This window comes from Rhinolophus ferrumequinum, chromosome 6 (genome assembly GCF_004115265.2).
Source record: "Rhinolophus ferrumequinum isolate MPI-CBG mRhiFer1 chromosome 6, mRhiFer1_v1.p, whole genome shotgun sequence".
NCBI lineage: Eukaryota > Metazoa > Chordata > Mammalia > Chiroptera > Rhinolophidae > Rhinolophus > Rhinolophus ferrumequinum.
In genome coordinates, this window is record NC_046289.1 from 29,207,421 (window position 1) to 29,228,108 (window position 20,688).

Sequence of the window (20,688 nt, forward strand, 5' to 3'; positions counted from 1 at the left end):
AACTCCCGATGTCACGGTCTCCTCTCTGTAAAGAGGATTTAATGCCACACATGTTCTGCTGGCCGTCAGGACTGTGGCTCATTGTGCGCCCCTCCACGGCCTCAGGACAGCCAGAGCATCCATGTGTACCCCATAACGTGTATCCCACTGACAAACTCTCCCTCACTGTGATTGTTCTTAGCATTTAAACAACCTGAGGTCTCTCTAATTAGGAAAGAAGGAAGGGAAGGAGGGGGAAAGTACACCCTCCTCAACGCTGCTTCTCCAGCAGCTTTCTTTCTCCTTCACAAGCAAATTTCTCAAGAGTTATCCCTATACCCTATCTCAGTCACCTACCTATGCAGTCACTCCTCCTCCTTAAATGGTCCCCAGTGACCTCCGTGCTGCTAAATCTCTTTAGTCCCTGTCTGACTTGCCTCTGCAATTGACCACCTCTCCGCCAAACTCTCCTGCCTCACTTCCTTGCCAGGGTCCTTTCCTGGGTGTCCTCCTGCCTCCCTGGCCCTTCCTCAGGGCTCTTCACAGCCATGGATGTCACCCCTCCCACCTTCTGCCAGCATGCTCCTCCTCTGTGCTGCTCCGTCCAGCTGGGGTCCCAGACCTGCCCCCACAGGGTCCCGCAGGCATCTCAGACTTAGAACATCTAAAACGCAGCAGCTCACTGTGCATACCTCCATCTCGAGTCTCGTCTGGTATCCTCTCCTCTCAGGGAATGACACCACCATTGCCCAAGTGAGAAGTCTGGGTGTCACCCTTCCTCCTTCCTCTCTCTCACCCCCACCCAATAAATCCCTCACCCAGTACTGATTGTCCTGCTTTCTCAATAGTTCTCCCATCTTCACTAATTTGAGTTGCCTGCCTGACCCTTGTTGGCATTTAGGACTGTAACCTTTACTTACTGTTTGTGCCCGATTAAAACCTTTAGAGGCCCTCAGCACTGACCAGTTTACGGTCCTACAAGTAATGAAAAATAAATTCATGTAGTTCTCAGTGATAATATAAAATCATGATTTTAAAAACAACATTTACTTGTGCAATGAAGCCACAATAGCTTCTTTTTGCTTCCCTCTCATTATTTTCTCTGCTTTAAAATTATTTAAAATCATGGGCCGTACCCTATGCATGTGTCCAGTGGGCGGGCCAGTGGGGCAATCCAGGACCACTTAGAATGTCAGCCTCCTGTGGCCAGGGCTTGGGTCTTTGCCTCTGTGGTCTTTGCATATACCTGGAGGCATGATGTAGACACTGAGTAGTTGTTTAATGAACATATTAATGAATGCATAAAAAATGAGATGAACTTGAAAGGGCTCACTTAAGTAAAAAGCACCATCAGAATATAAGTTATTATTATTAGTTTTCTGGTATTTGGTATTACAGTAGAATTTCCAAGATTTTTTTGTTCGTTTGTTTTTAGTTTTTAATTTTATTGGGGAATATTGGAGAACAGCGTGCTTCTCCAGGGCCCATCAGCTCCAAGTCGTTGTTCTTCAATCTAGTTGTGGAGGGCGCAGCTCAGCTCCAAGTCCAGTCGCCGTTTTCAATCTTAGTTGCAGGGGGCGCAGCCCGCTATCCCATGTGGGAATTGAACCTACAACCTTGTTGGTGAGAGCTTGCACTCTCACCAACTGAGCCATCCGGCCGCCCCTCCGGTAGGTCAGTGGCAGATTGGTGTCTTCAATCTAGTTGTGGAGGGCGCAGCTCACTGGCCCATGTAGGAATCGAACCCGCAACCCTGTTGTTCAGAGCTCACGCTCTAACCAACTGAGCCATCTGGCCACCCTGAATTTCCAAGATTTTATATTACCAGTGTTTTAAAAACAACCAGCCCCACTGTTGTTATGCTTCAGCTTTCATATTCCAACATAGTTAGCATTGCGGAGTCTGCACATGAAAAATGCATGTAAGGATTTCTGAATTAATAAGTAAATGAATTTGTACAATATGATGGTTTGCTTGATTCCCTTTAGCCTGCAGTGAGGCTGCTTAAAGAGTCTCTGTCTGGCTGTGAGTTATTGAAAGTGACTACACCCAGCTGTGACAGACAGTGAACCTGGGGAGGGAACTGTGCCTGTGTGTGGGGTAGGGAAGGGGGGTTCCTTTGGAGTAACACCGGTGATGGTGATAGTGGTGTGGGAAATGGGGCATCCAGCCTAGAAAGCCTGCGTGAGATCTCAGAAGGGAGGAATGGGGCCTAAAGCCTAAGTTAGGCAGTATGAATAGGACTACCCACAACATTTTGGGGGGAAATGAAATACCTTATAAAACCCCGAGGAGGCTGAACAAATCTAACTTGCCTCATTATTATGGGCTCGTGAACAAAATAGATGTCAAAACATTTTCAGAAAATATTAATTACTTACAAGAATAGACCCCAAAGGTTAATTAATCCTGTCCTCTGGCATTAGTAGGGAGGCTTCCTAGAAGATTGCTGATCTTATGAGAGGAAGATTAAGTCCATGAAAAAGTTATTAAGAGGGAAGGGCCAAACTGGGAGAGGAAATGAGGGATATTTGGGCAAAGCTGGAATTTTTGTGCCCATTGCAGACGTGTGATGACCAATGCCCTCCCTGGATTCACCCTCGCTGTTTTCTCCATCCACCCTCTCCCTAATGGAAGGGTGCCCCTTGTTATTTTTTTCTCAAAACTTATTTGAAAAGTAATTTCAGACTTACAGAAAAGTTGCCAGAATAGTACAAAATACCCGTGTACTCTTTATCCAGATTCACTGTTTTTAACATTTTATCTCATTTGCTTTATCATTATGTTCTCTGTCTCTCTCTCTCTCTCTCTCTCTTATTTTCTTAACTATTTAAGAGTAAGTTGCCTACATCATGGCCCTTTAACTCTAAATGTTTCAGTGTGGTTTTCTTAGGAATAAGGATATTGTTTTATAATCATCTGCTGGTTGTATTCCAGTTTTGTCAATTGACCCAGTAATGTCCTTTATGTCATTTTTCCCTCTCCCGTACAGGATCCAGTCTAGGATCCCATACTGCATTTTGTTGTCATGTCTCCTTTAATCTAGTTTCTCTGCCTTTCTTTGCCTTTCATGACATTGGCATTTTTGAAGAATATAGCCTCCTCCTTCCCCTTTAAATTAAAGACACAGAATGTTCTCCCTTTGGATTTGTCTGATGTTGCCTCATGTTTAGACTCTCGCTTATACATTCCCAGCTGGGATATACCACATCCTTTTTAGTATATTACATCCAGAAGCACTGGATGTCCATCTGCCCCTTATGTGTGAGATGAAATTTGATCACACTCAGTCAAGATTTTGTCCAGTTTCCTCACTGTGCATTTATTATTTTCCCTTTCTACTAATAAGCGGTCTGTGGGGAGATACCTTAAGACCATATAAACATCCTGCTCTTTATCAGCATTTCATCCTGGATATACCAACCATCCTCTCTGGGTTTGCAGGTATTTCTGGATCCCACCATGGTGTGGGAGTTCAAAGCTGTCTGGGACCAGGTGGCCTATTTCTGAGGGCCTTGCCCATGTTCTGTGCGGGGCCCAGCCCTGTTGAATAACCACATCTTCACAATAGTTTTCCTCTTCTTACTCCCACCAGGAACAGAAGCTCAGTCGTCATTCACTCAACTGACATGAGAATGTTCTTGCAAAAGCCTCTGAGCTTTATAGGACACAGTGGGGTATGAAGAGAAGGTTGAGCCCACTTGGTCTCTTTAATGAGCCTAGTATAGAGTTGGGGAGACAAGACTTGGACTTACTGAAATGTAAAGGGCATAAAAGTTGTCAGTACTGTGACCCCCACAGGACAACTCAACCAGAGCTGTTCTATGACCTGAAGAATCAGGTGCCCTTCAGAGTTTGGAGGAGGAGGGATGGGGTGGGTAAAACAGGATGCAGGGACATTTCCTTAATGAGGCTAATCTTTGAGTGCGCACTGAAGAACAGGCAAATATGGATAAACAGAGAGGAGAGATAAGGGCATTCTAGGAGGGGAGCTGTGTGTGCAGAGACTCAGAGGTGAGAGCATGGATGGTGCAATTGAGGGACAATGAGTTATGGACCAGCCTGGATAGGGCCAAGGTCTGTTGCGTGCGTGTGTGTGTGTGTGTGTGTGTGTGTGTGTGTGCGAGTGAGTGAATCTACTTCCTTTTGTTTTGCAAAGTAACTGCTTTGCAACCAAATCTTATTGAGCACCTAACTCAGGCCAGGCATTTAAAAAAATAAAGTTTCTGATTCTAAAAGTAATACATGTTCAGTAGAAGAAGTTTAGAAACATAGAAATCTATAAAGAAAAATTGTAATGACGTCACTCTATTCTTTGATTCAGAGATAACTAACCATGGTGTGTTTCTATCATTTCTAAGATCTTTAATGTTTTCCTGCTAACAGCCTTATTTTGTTTCATGGATTCAGTAGCCCCTCTTTACGCCTCAGAGGATATTAATCACACCTTTAAAAACATTTCATTCTGTTGACTTCATTGATTTTGTTTTCTAGCTAGAACTTTAGTTCTTAAATTTGGTGCTTCTTTCACGGTTTGGTTTTTGTGAAATGTTTGGTGAGTCTTGGTTATGTGCTCCTCTCTCTGTATTTTGAGGTTTTTCAGTGACCTCCATGTGAATGCCGATTCTGTGCTCCACAGCCAGATGCCACTGCTTGTGGCCAGGAGGGGCTGGGGACTGGCAGGAGCTGGTGCAAGTGTCCTTTTGCCTCCCTCCCAGTGTCCAGGACACAAGCATGGATGGAGAGGTGGGAGGGGCCTACCTGCCCAGCTGCTCCAAATCCAATCTCCAACCACTCAGGGCCTCTCCTTGGCCCCCAATCTGCTGGCTCCAAACTTAGAGCCTCCAGAGCTGCTCCTCAGAGCATAGAATCCTCAGCTCCACTGCTTGCGTTCAAATCCTAGTCCTGGCACTTGCTAGCACTGTGACCTTGGGAAAGCTGTGTACCTCAGTGTCTTATTTATAAAGTAGGAATAATAATAGTCTCTATCTCAAAGGATTTTCGTGAGGGTTAAATGAGATAATACAGGCCCAAATTCGTAGAACAATGTCTGACATATAAATGTGCTCTATTAGTGAAAGTTATTATTATTATTAATATCATGGTTTTATTTTGGGGGGTTTTAGTTTTTCTATATGTTGATTCCCGTCTGCCTTCCATCTTTAGGAAACCCATATAATTCCTTCTTGTTTTTCAGCACTGTAAGAGATTTATTCTTGCTAGAAAATGCCTTTTCTGTCATTTTCTAGGGCCTTGGGGGAGATAGGCCCATGCCCCTGGCTGCCATCTTGATACAGTCATGCATTTACTTCAAGTTCTTTTTCTCTGAGTGTGTACACGTGTGCAATTGTGCTTTGTAATGTATACATCAGGGCCCCATTGTCATGTGCATCAGCATGCCCCAGAGCTGGTCTCTGGGCTGGTCTCGCCTTGGTTTGAATTACCGGGTGCTGACTCTGTCCTCCACGGGACTGGGACGTGATGAGTTCTCTTGCTGGCCTTGCTCAGGCTGGTTTGAGGCTGTCCTAATGAATGTAATGGGTCCTCTGTTTCCTTTGTCAAAAGGAATGTTAATTATTTTCAGCAGTCTAATTACGAGGCTAATGAGAGACTGACTGAGATAACATTCCCTTTAATTACTCTTGCCCAAGTGCTGTTTGAAGCCATATTTTGAGCACGTTGCAATGCTTAGTACTTTCGAGGTAGATGGAGATGTCTAGTGAGAGACCGAGGAGCCAGGGTTTCTGAATTTAAGGCTCACGGTGGAAGCGCCTGGCTGCATTTGGTGCTCAGCCCGGTGTATGCTGACCTTTTCTCTGCAGGACAGATTGGGTCAGGTGGAGAGCCCACAGCGTCCGTCACAGCTCCTCCAGAACAAACCTCCTTCCTCGGTCTTTCACCCAGTTCCCCTGCCTTCACACCTCTTGGTCAGGTTCCCTAACTCTTGGACGACTTGCATTCTGCCTTTTCCCTGTTGGATATTCAGTCCCTACTGTATATCGAGTTTTACCCAGGCCGTGGATGCACAGATAAGGAACTCACGGCCCAGATCTCTTTCTAAAACAAAATGTTGATCATGCCCCTCGTCTCTTTGCACAGGAGAAATGCCATAGGTCTGTGTTCTGACCCCTACCACCTTCCCAGGTTGACCTGTGCTATGGTCTTCCTGTCTTCCTGATGTGATGTCTTTCAATAACTGGGCCTTCATGGGCAGACCCTTGGAAGGTGGTTCTCCCAAGCCCTTGGGTGGACTCGAGTAGGCTGGAAAGGGCAGCTCACATGAGACTGTCTGCCATGACAATCTATTGACAACTGTAAGTGGCCCATTGCCATAGGTAAATTAAGTCTCTTAGTTCCTGTCCACACGTCCCCATCTCTTATGTGTGGAATAGGGGGGAAAGTGCTTGCCTTCTCATTAACCTCTGAATTTCTCGTGCCACCTGTGTAAATCAGAGTTAGTGCCCACCTCTGAGACTTGGGGAGAGGTCTTGAGATGACCAGTGTGAAATCTGCCTGGCACATAGAGGGTGCCCAATAAATGGTTAGGAATTTTTAAACATTCCAAGCAGCACCCATAGACTGAATTAAAGCCAGAGACCGAGGAGCTGGCCTCATCTGCCAGTAGCCAGGGCCCTCTCCTGGCCTCTTGGATGTGAGTCACCCTTCAGACTCTGGACAGTAACTTTCATGGAACAGGGGTTAACCCTCCCTTCATCTCACAGTGGCAGACCTTTTTAACGTGGCCTGAGCCCAAGGAAGAGGCAGGGCAGGGGCTGTCTGTTCAGAAGGAAAGGATTTTGAAGAGCAAGAAAATGGAGCTCAGCTTTAGGTCTGTGTGTTTAGCCGCCTTCCAATCACCCTTGGTAAATGCTGAAGCATATAGTCCAATAGAACTTTCTATGATGGACATGTTCTCTGTCTGCACTGTCCAACTGGTAGACACCAGCCACATGTAGCTACTGAGCACTTGAAGGCCGCCTGTGCAACTGAGGAGCAGAATGTTTTATTTTATTCATTCATTGCCAATTAAAATTTAAATAGCCACATGTAGATAGTGGCTATCAAACTGCATAGTGTAATTCTGGAGTTTGTAGAAAAATAATCTATTCGTGCGCTACCTGGCCTTGGCAGGTGCCTTGTCTCCAAGCTACTAGTTTTCACATGTGCTGTTTGCAGAAGACAGTCAAGGTATGCTAAGTTGATGGCAAGAGTCAGGGGAGTCATCCCCTCTATCAGTCAAGGCAGCAGGACAAAGTTGGGGCAGTGACCAGAAGGGAGATTGGGAGCCCCCAAAGCTAGAGCCGTCCTGCTGAGATTGACCCACCTTGTTAGGCCTCTGGCCCATCTTATTCTCATTCTGCCCTTTCCTATGTGCCCGGGGCAGAGCCTCTGGTTTTGACAGCAGCAGAGGTGGGTAGGTGGAGCTCAAATATGTGATCCTCGTGCTAACTAGGAGTGCTCCAGATGAGGGGAAATCACTAGTGTTTGTCAAGATTTTCTGGATTGCAAGTGACAGAAAACCCAACAAACTAGCTGGAATGAAAAGGCATATTTACTTTCCTGTTAAAGTGAAGCATCCAGGCTAGAGAGGGCCTGGTAAAGTTACTTAGATTCTTTTGATCAGAAGCCATCAGTCATAGGATTTCACTTTCCCTTTATTTGTTGATAAATACGGTGCCACACAATAGCTGACTAGGACCCACAGTTCCCAGCCCCTGCCTGCAGTGGGAATCTTCAGTTGACTGGTCATGTTCACTTGGCAACTAGGAGCTTTGCCTCGGCTCTGCTGGCATCGTAGGGACCACCAGGGGACTTTTGCAATAAGGGGTAGGGAATGAATTATCTGACCCCTTAATTACACCAACTCTAGCTCCTCGGGTCTTGCTCTTTCTCTACTTTGTTTAGCTTGCTCCTACCTCAGGGTCTTTTCACAGACTGCCGTTCCCTGTGCCTGGAATGCCTTTTCCAAAACTCTTTGCGTAGTCTCTTTACATCGTTCTGATCTGTGCCCAAATGCTACCTCTTAGAGGGGTTTAAGATTTGCTCTCTGACATCCAGTTTCTTTCTGTCTCCTACCAGGCCTTTCCCCTTCTTCGTGGCCATACTGTAATCAGAAATTACAGTATGCATTGGCTGGTTTAGTCATTCTCTGTCTCCCCACCAGTCTGTGAGCTCCAAGGGGCAGGAACACTGTCCTGTTCACACCGAGTACAGTGCTTGGCCTTCAGCGGGTACTCAATAAATATTTGTTGACTACTGGAATATAATACCTCGAATAAACAAACCAGCCTCCATAGGACTTCTTGGACTAGGTCTCCTGGTTGTTTAGAAATCTCTGGGATGACTTGGCTATGAAAAGTAGGGCACTGGGTGTCACACCCTTGAAGCAGTCCTGGCTTGTCCTCTGAAAGACCCACTGGACTTCTTTCTGCCTCCACTGGTGAGGCAACAGAAGGGGAGGGTCCCCATTTCTCCAAAGGCATGGTGTGGTGCGGTAACCTGTGGGACACCCTAAGAGTGTGGCAGTAATAGGGAAAACCCCGATAAATAAAATGCTTGGTTACTTTGTCGGTGAGGTTGTGAGACCACTCTATCCCTTTCCAGCTGACAGGAGGAGCGTTGCTGGTCTCATGTGACAAAGATTCTAGGGCCCCTCAGCTGCTGCCTGATGGGATCTGCATAGGGGATTATTGAGGAAGGGGAGGGGAGGCAGCTCTTTACAGTAACACATGCCTGGCTCTGGGATAGCAGCCAGGCAGCTGATTAGAGAGCCCAGCAGCTGTCCAGCCTTTCAGGCAGCAAGCAGTCGCTACCCAGTGCCAGGAGGTGGGATGGGAGTGAAAGGAGAGGGGCCTGGGGCCAGAGACCACCCTCCGAGGTCTAGGGGATGGGCAGGCAGTGTTTGTGCAGACGGGACATTGGGAGGGACATGCCAAGTAGAGTGGGCTGGATGGGGAGGAGGAAGGGAGAAGAAGAGGGTGACAGGACAGGGTGGCCTCCAGGTGAGACGGAAGACAGGGTGGTGAGATGTCTGGGGGGCAGGGAAACCCAGATTCCAAACCCTGAGCCAGGGGGTCACAGAGTAAGGGACAAGGCCAAGTGGAGTGGGCGGGGGTGTCTGTGGGTTCATCCCCTGTCTCCACCCACCTGCCCCATGCCAGCCAGGTCCCCAGGGCCTGGTTTCCTTGCTCCCCAGGGGAAGCTGACCATACACAGCCTTTCTTCTGGGGGACTTGGAATTCCAAATGCATTTGTAGATGAGCGTGGTCACTTCTTGGTTTGGAAAGTTGCCAAATCCACTTGTGTTCAGGGCTGGTCTCACTGCTGGACAAGTAAAAGCACTTCTTCTGTGTCACATGGGAAGAACTGGGGGACTTTGAGTAACCAGAGGGATCCCCAATACATCTTTGGGACATCTTCTCTTTACTTTGTGGGTAACTGGGGTGAGGGGGATTTAGGGAGAGTTAAGGAAGAGGAGAGTGGGAAAGAAAAAGGGACAGTGCTATGCCTGCTGCTTTCTGGCTCCTGTCTTAGGTTCCGGGCCACAGAAATGAGGGTGGGAGTTGGGGGTCGATTTGGTTTTTAGGTTCTGGTCAGAGAAGCAGAGATTCAAACCTACAAGCCCAGCTTACCCTAAGTAGTTATAAGGGAGGAGAGAGAATGATGCAGAGGGAATTTCCTGCCAGCAGCTGCTGGTTAAACCTCTTTGGGAAATGCATCCTACTTGCATGGAAACTGGATGTGCCTTTTGAGAGTGCCAGCACATTGTAGAAATAACAGAATGGGCATTGTATTCTCTGGCCTGAGCCTGAGGTTGGCTCCTTGCTCATATAGGAGCCTGCTGTGTCTCCCGGGATGGCTGGGATCCTCTGTTCCTGCCCCAGACCTCTGCGTGTGACATGTCTTCTGTCTTGTCCAGACCCAAGACACCTACCCCACCTCTCAACCCAGGTGATGGCTCTTAGAGGTGGGAGAAAGGAGAGAGAGCAGCCTCCTTTCTTCCCTTGTCTGCAGAGATAGTCCTGACCATTGTAAACCAATGTTTACGGTGCTTTGTGGGAGAAAGCCCCTCCAAGATGAGCATGAAAATTAGAGAAGATTCCCCATCATTGTTGAGTTAATAACACTGGATGGTGCAGTCACCTAAGAATTTAGCTGGATCCTTCTCTGCCTTGCTTGTCCATCCGTCCAACAGAAATTCTATGGTCTCAAGGAATTCATAATATGGAGGGGGAAGCACACATAATAATTTTAAGATGGGACAATATATTTCAATAGAAGGATGTTCAAAGTCCTGTGGGACCATCCATGATAGAATAACGGGGGAGGGGGTGCTGTGGAGGATGGCTCCATCATCAAAGGAATGAGAACGAAGCAGGGTCTTGAAGGAAGAGCAGGTGTGATGGGCTGCAGAGGATGACAGGTAGAGGGGGCTTGACACCATGTGGTGGTCTCCCTACTCCGTCAAGCTTCCAGCAGCACTTGGCACGTTGATGGAGAAGTTGGATGGAGAGAATTGGCTGTATGTTTATAAATAAGCAGCTCACAGAATGTACTAAATAGATTACACTGAATGAAGTGTGTGTGTGCAGACATGTGCCTGAAGAATGAGATTAGGATGGGAAGCAGTTTGAAGGAGTGCTGTATAAGGAGAGGGGTGACTCTGGAGCCTGAGGTCCTAGGTTTGCATCAAATGTATAGATTTGGCCTAATCTCTTAATGCCTTGAGACTCTGTTTGTCATCTCTAAAATGGGGGTAGTGGTAGTGATAATTCCAGCCCTCCCTGCAGGAGTCTTGGAAGAATCATAAGAGATGATAGAAAAAGTATAAGTTTTACCCACATGTTAGTTGCTATAAGGGCTCTTCACACATTCATATGCTCTAAAAACTTCTGGTTCAGGCCATGCAGTCCACAGAGGAGCCTCCTGCCCTCTGTAGCCTGGAACCTTCTCTAAGGGGGCAGGGAGTATTGGAAGGGGCTGGGGATAGCTTGTTGCTTGGAGGCAGAGGTAGGACCCCTGCTGTACCATCATCTCCTCCTCTGCCCCCACCAGCTTCCTGGGGGAAGAGCCTGCAGACCAGGAAGCAGGATGTCCACTGAGAGGCTGGTCCTGGAGGAGACTGTTCTGACTATTGCGGCTTCATCTGCCAGGGAGGCACCTCCGCCAGCCACGGGCTCCTGGGGCTGACTGCAGCGAGCCACCGACTGGCAGGCTGTGCTGCCAGGATGTGGGTTTTGGTTTCTGTTCCTGTTTTGGTTTTGATTTGTGCTATTGATATGGTCTGCTTAGGGCCCATGGGTGGGATTAAACTGCCCAGGCACAGGTGGTGCTGGGGTGGTGGGGGTGGCAGATATGCCCCATTAAAGCCCTTTTCTCAAGGTGACAGGTACGTGCCAGGGTGACCATCAGGCAGGCTGGGGGAAGGCAAGAGGATGGAGGATGGACGGGTGGGGCAGTGTTGGAGGCTCCTTGTAGCGGAGCGGGGGAAGGACAAGGCAAGGCAGAGCACAGCCGCCCACTGCCCGTCATACTCTGTGCCCTTTGCTTCTGTCAGGGCAGAGGTCCCAGCAAGAGACCCAGGGCATGCTCACACTCCTTCCCCACAAGCACATGTGCACACAGCGAATTTCAGCTTTCCAACCTCTGACCTTTTACTTCTCCTCGGCTCCCCTGCTGCCTTGCAAGTTGTCAGTTTAGGGAGAAAAGGTCTGAGTCACCCCTGCTTAGAGAGCCTGGCGTGGGTGAGGGAGGAAGGTGGCCATGTCAGCACAGGGTGGCCCCTCTGTGTTCCACCCTGCTTGCCCATCCATGCGGGACTGGTGCCAGCTCCCACCCCCAGTCACATACGGCTTCCGGGTGGCTGGTGTGTCTTTCCACAGGGCCGAGCTAGACGTGACCTCTGTTCTCGGGTTTGTGTACATGGTATCCAAGGGGCTTTAGGGAAGCGTCAGTACCTTCATATTAAGACAAAAAATGTCAGAATCTCTGTCAAATGGTCAAGTCTTTGGGATATGTTAAAAGTATGTATGTGGCAAGGGGCGTTATGAAGTCAGATTTCTGTCAGCTTGCAGCCAGTTGTGGTGTTAACAGGACGGGCCTCAACAACAACACTGATAAAATAATAGCATGAAGTGAACATTAGTGTGGTGGGATTGCGGGGAGGGGGATCGAGCACATTGTTTTTATTGGCGGTGGTGTGCTGCTTTTTCTGTGTCGCTATGCTTAACTCCCCAAATGCTCAAACAAATGTCCGACTATGCCTGCCTTTCGCCCTTGAGAACAGACGTACCTACTACAGGTGAAGGTGAGAGAGTAATTTGAAGCTAGATGAGAATGGAGCTGGGTTCTAAAATTATATCCCCTCTCAGGTTTACCTGTGCACACATTCATTCGTGGTGTGAGAAGACTGAAGTCCTAGCCCCACGTGTGAATTAGGGTGGGTCCTAGGCTCTCACTCTGGATTAACCAGACCTGAGCAAACAGGATGGCTAAGAGGAGGTGGCAAGTTCCAGCAGAGGGGCCTGGGTGGCCTGGGCAGGATGTGTCTGGTGCTGAGTCCGGAGCCAGGGCCCTTGTGATGTTTGCCTTGAGGCTTCCTCTCCGGCTGGCCTAGTAGCTTGAAGCTGGGGACAGTTTAAACCAATGAACATTTCCTCTTTTATTCCCAGGGACACAGGGAAGCTGCCTGCCCACTAGCTGAGGACCAGCTGGGCCCTGGGACTGATGCTGGCCCACACTGCTGAGAATGGCACTGAGGCCCAGCCAGGCACCAGGACAAAGGTTAACTCGGGACACGCCTGGACAGTGACCCTGATGTCTGTTCTGAGCTGCGCACTCAAGGGTGAGATAAGTGAGTATGCCAGAGGCTCACTGGGCATCACCCGCCCTCCCTGACTCAGTAGCATGGGCCCAGGTCTGGAAGTCCCTGTTCCGAGCCTCTTTTCTGTCTGAGGGCCTGCCAGAGGGCAGGAATGGGAGGGGAGCGTCCAGCAGTTTCAGGCCATGTCCTGTGCTGGAGCCATGTTATAGCCACATGACATCTAAAAACTGGGCCAGACCCAGATTGGCTGACGTGAGTGATGTGAGATACCTAGCACATAGGGGGTGGCATATTCCCAAATTCTCTTTCTTGTCTGTAGGCTCATGGATGCTTTGGACCTTGGGCTCTGCCTCTGTGCCCCGTAGGAACTGCTCCTCACCTGGGACTTGGACTCTGCTCACATGCCATGAGCCGTTTCCGTGACCCTGGCTAGAGCATCCAGGGCACCAGGAGATGAGGGATTTGTGGCACCTGAGCTGCCATAATAGTGGGCACCGGGGGGGGGGGTCAAGAGGAGCAAGTCCTGTGCTGCTTTTGTCTTGTTTCAGCTGCATCTCCTCCTCAGACCGGACCAGCTCCATGTAGGGCGAGAGGGCCCCAACTGTAGAGTCTCACCTGTCCTCGCGTGGCCTGTTTTTCCAGACTTGGCCTCTGGATTTTCCTAGATCGTGCTTTAAAAAAATGAGAGTTGGCTGCTTTCCCAAGCCCCAGAGCCTGTCCGACCTACAGGCTGTTCTGTCTATACAGGGCAGACAGTCCCCCTGGGAGCTGGGGGACCAGCAGGCAGACAGCTCCCCTGGAAGGCAGGGCAGGGAGGGCTGCTGCTTCTGCATTCCTGACTGGACAAGCTTTTAGGAGTGGCTAGACTGGTCCACAGGAGCCCAGAGCCTTAGAATCCACGGAGGAGTTTGCAGGGAGGGAAACAACTAACGAGGTATTCCTCAGCTTTAGGTAGCACTCTACTCGACTGCCAGTTGAGAGTTTAAAACTCAGGGCTGGAGTCCATTTCACTGAGCTTGGGCTTGCAACATCCGTTTGTGATTGGAGGGTCTTTCAGGAAGTGTGTTCTTGGATTGATCTGTAGATGGGGTGGTGTGAGCACGCCTGGCCCAGGGGAGTGGTGTGGGAGTGGAGGGATGGCTCTGGAGGCCACTGTGGGTACACGCTGACTCAGACAGGAGACCTCTTCCCCACAGAGTACAGGATTCCCCAGAGCAATCTACATCATCAGCCTCGAAACTCTTCTACCCTCTGTCCAGTGACCCCACTTCTGGAATTATTTAAGAAATCTTTCATTAGAAAATAGTCCCAGAGAAGGAAAGGGCTGAATTCTTTAATTATAGGCATAACAAATGTAACAGTGGAAATGAGAAACAATTATTCTCCCTTTGTTGAACATCTATGTTAAGTAAATTATAGTTTTATACTTGGTAGAATAGTACTCAGCCATTATAATAACGAGAACATAGGCGATATAACAACTTGGAAAAACGATTATGATACAATAAGTGAAAATGTCAGGTTACAGAATAAGTACATTATGGTAACTTGAAAAATAAACACAGGAGAAAAGATTGCAAAGGAGAAATGATAATGGCTGCTAGTTTAGTGGAATTATGAATCTTTTTCCTTCTATGATGCATGGATTTGCTTCTTTTAAAACTAAATTTAGTCTGGATAAATATACAACACACCATTAATAGTGGCTTTCTCTAAGCTGTGGGATAATGGGGGACTCTGCTTTCTAAACTGTTCCTTTCCGTAACGTTTACATTTCAGCTGTGAGCACGTGTTACTTTTGTAATCAGAAAAAATAATGAAGATATTTTTTAAATGCTAGAATTAAAATTTTTTAAAAGAATGTGTTTCCCAAGAAAGAGGAGAAGAGAAAGGCTGAGCTGACCAGCTGTTTCTACCTGCCCTCATCAGGGGTTAAGGGCCTGTGCCTGTTTGGGCTCATTCATTCATTCATCCCAAAAGTATTCGTGGGTCTTATTGCCAGGCACCATTCTAGGCACTGGTTACGCAGCAGTGAACAAGACAGAGTCCTTGCCCTTGTGGAGCTTTTATTCTAATTGGAGCTAGGCAATGGGCAAGTAGCAAAATATCAGAAAGGGAAAGTGCCACGAAGAAAATAAAATGGGATAATGTGAGTGGTGGGGAGGCTATTTTGGTCTGGAGATCAGAGGTCTCCAAAGAGTGACGGTTGAGCTGAGACCTGAGCGACAACAGGGAGGCAGCCACTGAGGTCTGGGAAGAGCAGGCAACACACAAGATGCCCAGCCTACGGTCCCCGTCCACAGATTGCCCTTTGCTGCTTGAGCCCTGGGGAACCTCTGTGCCAGGCTGACTCTGTTCCCCAACCCACTTGCCCCCGCTGCACCTGCCAGCTGGGATTTGCTTAGCATCCGAGGCCCTTTAACATCCTACCCTGCCTGCTGCCCTGTGTGGAATGGTTGTTCCTGACAGTGTCTGCTGCTGTTCTGAGCACAGGGCTTCTCCGGGCAGCCTGCATGCTGGCCACTGCTCTTGGCTGGCAGGTCTGGGTCATTTGAGATTCCCAGCAGCATTGGTGCAGGCTGGCAGTCAGAGAGGCTCTGGGTAATATGTGTCCTGGTGAGGTGTCTTTGAATGGCACATGCCTTGAAGCCCAGAGAGGTGGCTGCTGCCATGGTCATAAGGGGGTCAGCTTGTGACCCTGAAGGACCTCTGTGTGCATCCTGCTAGAGCTTGGCCCAGAATAGAACTTGGTCTCTCAGAATAGGCTGAAAGACTTTGGTAGCTCTGACACCCATTTCTGAGCTTCATTGATAATTTATCTACCTAGAAGCTCGCATCCTTCTTGCTTTCTGTTGTCTCTCCGTATACCATCCCAACCTTCCAGAAGCAGAAACTCAGAAAATGGTAGTCGCCTCAGAGGAGCCTGTAGTCAGCCTCAAGCAGGGCAATGTGCTTGTTGGAAGTGAAAGCACTGGAGCTGGGTTTGAATTCCAGCTCTCCTTTTATAGCTGTAAGAACTTAGGCTAATTATTTAGCCTTTCTCTGCCTCAATCTCCCCATCTGTGAAGTGGGCTTGAGGGTTTTCTGAGTTAGTACATGGAAAGCGCTGAGAAGACTGCCTGATTATTATTACTGTGACTTGGGAGGTGGAGAGAGAGCCATCCCAAGGGCCTTTCCTGGGGGATGCCCCAGCAAGAGAGGGTGGAACTCTGGATCCCCAGTGACTAGGGGCCGGCCAGTGACCACAGGTCTTTTCCCTCACTTGCTTCCTTCTGGCCCTGAAGCAAGCCCATGTTTTCCTTTCCCCTCCTCAACTTGATAACCACAGGGGAACTCAGGATAGTTTCAGACCTTGTGCCTTGCACCCAGATGCAAGAACAGCTGCCGACCCCTCCTTGATTCCACTCACCTCCAGCACAGGACTCGGGTTACTGAAGCTGTCCCCCCACTGCCTTGCCCTCAGGATTCCCCTAAAAGAGCTGTGCATCTCCGCAGAGCATAGAACTGCAGTGATTTTGGTGTCTGGGGATGGGAAGTAAGATGTGGGAAATAAATGGGGTGAAAGAGGAAGGCCTGCCCAGCCTGGCTGCATGGAACGGGAAGCCCTGTTTTCTAGCAAGATGCTCTTCTGGACAAAAATTCCCAGAGTCATTGTGTTGTGGAGCCTCAGCTTCCTGGAACAAAGTGGGAGTTTTTGCCAAAACCAAGGACAGTCATCTATCTGGTTTTGCCTCCTGCCTGTCTTGGGCTCCTTTGGCGTTTTCTTTGTCCCTCTCAACTGCTCACTGTACTCTCTGCCACCCTGAGGGATAGCTTAGTAGGTGAGCTAGTCCTAGGGAGTAGGGCTCTGAAAGCCAGCCCACTGCCTTCCAATCACCTGTCCCCTTGGTGGGGCAGTACCCTGCCCTGACAAGTCTCCTTGAGTTCTGGTCCTTGATGGAACTGTGTGTTCCCAGGCCGTTTCATCAACAAGCATGAGGAGTTTTATCAACACTTGTACTTGAGTGTTGTTCCCCAAAATCCCTCTTGTGAAATTGTCCACTGCTCTCCAAATTTTTTCTCCTGCCTTCAGTCTTGCCCATGCTCTCCTCCCCTTTCCTCCCCTTTAAATTTTCTCTCCTGGGCTGTACCATTTTTGTGTCATGGTCCTCAGGATACTGCGTTTGTCACCAGGAGAAAGAGGCCAACATCCAGCGTGCTGCTGGTTCTTCCTGATGCCGGCTTTTCCCGGGCTCTGATCCCAGGGCTGAGCAAGGAGGTACTGGAAGGGTCCAGGGCCAAGGGCTCGGATGGGGGAGGCCAGAGCAGGGATAGGTGTCTGTTGGGCCCAGCAGAGGGTGGGAGAGCCTGTCCTAGCTCAAAGTGTAAGCACAGCTCCTTTGGTTATTAGACATGGGTTTGGGGAGTGGAGTTCTGAAATCCACCCAAGCTAATGCCTGCCTCTAATCTTAGCGTCTGTCCCAACACGTGTGAACTGCCATCCCAGCTGACGACACTATCTCATATCTCTGTTCCCTGTCTTCACCCTCATCTCCTGGCCTCAGCCAGGACTTCTGGGTTCCCCCGTTTGTCTAGTGTAGACCAGATGTGTTCTCCTGGCACGACCTCTCAGACGTGGTCTGACCTTGCCTAGGCATGCTTCTCCTCCACCTATCTATGTTCTTCCAGGTATGGAAGATTCCAGAAATGGAATCCAGGCCTTGGGTTCACCCTGGTTTCTCCCCCATCCTCTCTTCTGCCCAGCACCTTGCCCTCTCTCTCCCTCTGACAGCTACCTCTTCAATCTTGCTTCTGCTCCTAGAGTTTGGGACTCCAGCTCTTCCAAGTCACTTGCTCCAGGGGTGATTGGAGCGTCTAATTTATTATTGACTGGACAACCATTCTTGGGAGTCCCAAAAGTTGAGACTAAGAGGCAAGGAGAGCAGGGCTTTAAAATCAGCATCAAGGTCGGGGGCTTACCTGAGTGATGAATCCACTAGTTATGTCAAGCTGCTGCATGGCTGAATGGAAAGCCCATTTCCTGGATCCCGTGGGAACGAGGTGCTAAGGGTGTAAGTGCAGGTCAAGTGGACAGACCCAAGTTCAGAGGGGCCTGAATGGGGTGGGAGACAGAGTGGTCTGTCAGGGGTTCAGGGTGAAATAAAGGTGTGAGAAGCTGTGCCAGGAAGGCTGGCCCTTTCATTCCACCCTTCTTTTCTTTTTTTTTTTTAAAGATTTTTATTGGGGAAGGGGAACAGGACTTTGCTGGGGAACAGTGTGTCAATCTTAGTTTTGGAGAGTGTGGAGAGCTTCAAGTTGTTGTCCTTTCAGTCTTAGTTGTGGAGGGCGCAGCTCAGCTCCAGGTCCAGTTGCGTTGCTAGTTGCAGGGGGCGCAGCCCACCATCCCTTGCGGGAGTCAAACCCGCAACTTTGTGGTTGAGAGCCCATGCTCCAACCAACTGAGCCATCCAGGAGGCAGCTCAGCTCAAGGTGCCGTGTTCAATCTTAGTTGCAGGGGGCAGAGCCCACCATCCCTTGCGGGACTCAAGGAATTGAACAGGCAGCCTTGTGGTTGAGAGCCCACTGGCCCATGTGGGAATCGACCCGGCAGCCTTCGGAGTTAGGAGAATGGAGCTCTAACCGCCTGAGCCACCGGGCCGGCCCCCACCCTTCTTTTCAAGCCTCGCCTTCAGAGGGCTGGTTCTGAGACCCCCTCCTCGCTCAGCCTCATGAAAGCTAGCCGCTCATGCTGATTCTCAGCTGAGTTTTTGTTTTCCCTCAGGCTGTATATGTAAATACTGTTTTCACGGGGTTATTTGGCTGCCAGGTTAGTGCTCTGGGTAAAGGTGAAGATCTGACCTGCTTGGCAAGGAACCGCCCAGCCGCCAGTGAAGGCAGGAGCAAAATGACCCTGCCTCAAGTGGGAGGGCGCATGCTAAGCAAAGAAGCCAACCAGGAAGCCTGGCTCTGGGCCAGAAATGATAGCATCCTGTCATGCAGGGACTCTGGTCCCACTCCCTGCACAAGAACGCAGGATATGGTGAGGCCAAAAAGGAACATCAACAGAGCCATAGATAGGGGAGTCATACCACTATATTCTCGCTGGCGGCTAGTTGGGACACAAAAGCAAACATCTGCCAGTACCCCAATAAGGGGTCTTCCAGCACCCCAGTCTCACTGGCGGCCGGGCGAGACACAGAAAATAGGACCCACATGATCCGCAGTCCGCCATCTGCACTTGTTAACCCCACTTGCTACCTGCAACCTGCCATCTGCTTCACTGCCAACCAACCAACCCCCTAGTGTAGCCATGGAAGTTATGTTAGTGGCTAATGGCTAACCGGTAACAGCTGATAGCCATCTAATAACCAAGCCAGCACCTTTTCACGTGAGGCTGAGAGCCTGGAAACTGCTTTCTGGGACTCTGTCCCCACAAACCCTTTCTTGAGCATTGGCTGTATTCTTAGTAGTGTGTATCTATTAAGATAGCTCATTTATGCTTGCAATAACTCTCAGAAGTAGGTACTTTTATTATCCTCCTTTACCTATAAGGAAACTGAGGCACAGAGAGGTCAGGTAAGATGCCCTAAGTCCTGCACGGGGTGGTTATCAGCCAGGATGCAAATCCCCGCAGTTAGGATCTAGATCCCCTGTGCTTAACCATGACACCCTGTGCAAACCTGTGAGTCACGCTTTGCTGTTGGGAATGGCTCAGGAGGAAGAACCTGTGTGAGGGGTGGACAGCTCTGGAGATGGAGGTGCTTAGGACAGTCTTCAGAGGAGGAGCTGGCTCTTGAAGGCTTATGGGTTCATGGGCCATGGGTGGGGGTGGGGGTAGCAGTGTTAGCAGTTGGGAAGGGCAGCCCAGGTAGCGAAAACAGCAGTGTGAAGATCTGGAAGTCAGAATCTGAGGCAGAGGTGGGTCCCCAATGGGCTTTGCCAACCATCCCTAGGGGGTTAAGCCTTACGCTGTAGATGTTAAAGATCCACTAAGGGGCTTCAAGTGGGGAGAAACATTGGATTTGCATTTTAGAAAGATTGCTGTTTCTACACACTCTTTCATAGTGTGATGAATAAAATGGAAAGGAGCAAGGCAAGGATGGAGATGAGTGGGGAGATGATTGGAGTCATCCAGATAAGAGATGCCGAGGGCTTGAACCAGAGTTGCAGCAACGAGAAAGAGGAATGAAGAGGAGATGAATTTCAAAGATATATAAGAGGTAGAAAGGACAGGAGCTAATGGGTGACTTGGTGCTTTGCCATGTGACTTGCTTCAGCCAAGATGTCAGTGGGCGTGACTTAACCAGAGTCTTGAAAGGTGCTGGTGCAGTCAGGCTTGCTCACTCTGGTGCCTCTGCCCTTGCCATGAGAAGAACATGCTGGGGTTAGTCCCCTGGGCCCAGGAGCAGGATGAGAGACAAGTGGAGCAGAGCCACACCAACCAAGCATAGGACAGAGCCTCCAGAGGACTCGTCGTCTCACGGTGGAAGTCTCGAGTTCCAAGATCTGCCAACCCACAGACACGTGAGCTGTGATAATAAATGAAGGTAGATTTAAGCTACTGAGTTTTGGGATGATTTGTTAGGTAGCAAATGAAAACTGATAAAGAAATGTCTTTGTTATTGAATTGAATGTGTGCCAGGCACTATTTTAGTCACTGGGATGCAGTGTTCAATCAGACAGACAAGGTCCTTACTCTCAGGGAGCTCCTGTTAGAGTGCGGGTAGGCAGAGAAAGCTGGAACGATGCCAGGGCCTCTGGGGGCGTGGTCGTACCAGTAATCAGGATGGGTCATAGGAAGAAAACAGGTTTGGGGGAAAAGATAATGAGTTTGATTTAGGAAAGGAATTTGAGGTGCCTATGGGACATTCACGTGGAGGTGTCCAGCAAGGAGTGGGATACGCAGG

General features: G+C 49.2%; 1 protein-coding gene across 7 annotated transcripts in view; it reads left to right on the plus strand.

Annotated features, from left to right (window-relative positions):
* The window catches only part of TMEM229B (transmembrane protein 229B), a 44,142-nt gene that overhangs the window by 12,063 nt on the left and 11,391 nt on the right, over nt 1-20,688 (plus strand). For 3 of the 7 annotated variants that reach the window (XM_033107232.1, XM_033107234.1, XM_033107230.1), the window contains exon 2: nt 12,651-12,832. The gene's annotated coding sequence lies outside the window, so the exon portion shown is untranslated. Of the gene's footprint in view, nt 1-12,650; nt 12,833-18,891; nt 20,329-20,688 lie in introns of those variants that run through there. The other 4 variants (XM_033107235.1, XM_033107236.1, XM_033107237.1 and 1 more) reach the window with 3 other exon arrangements.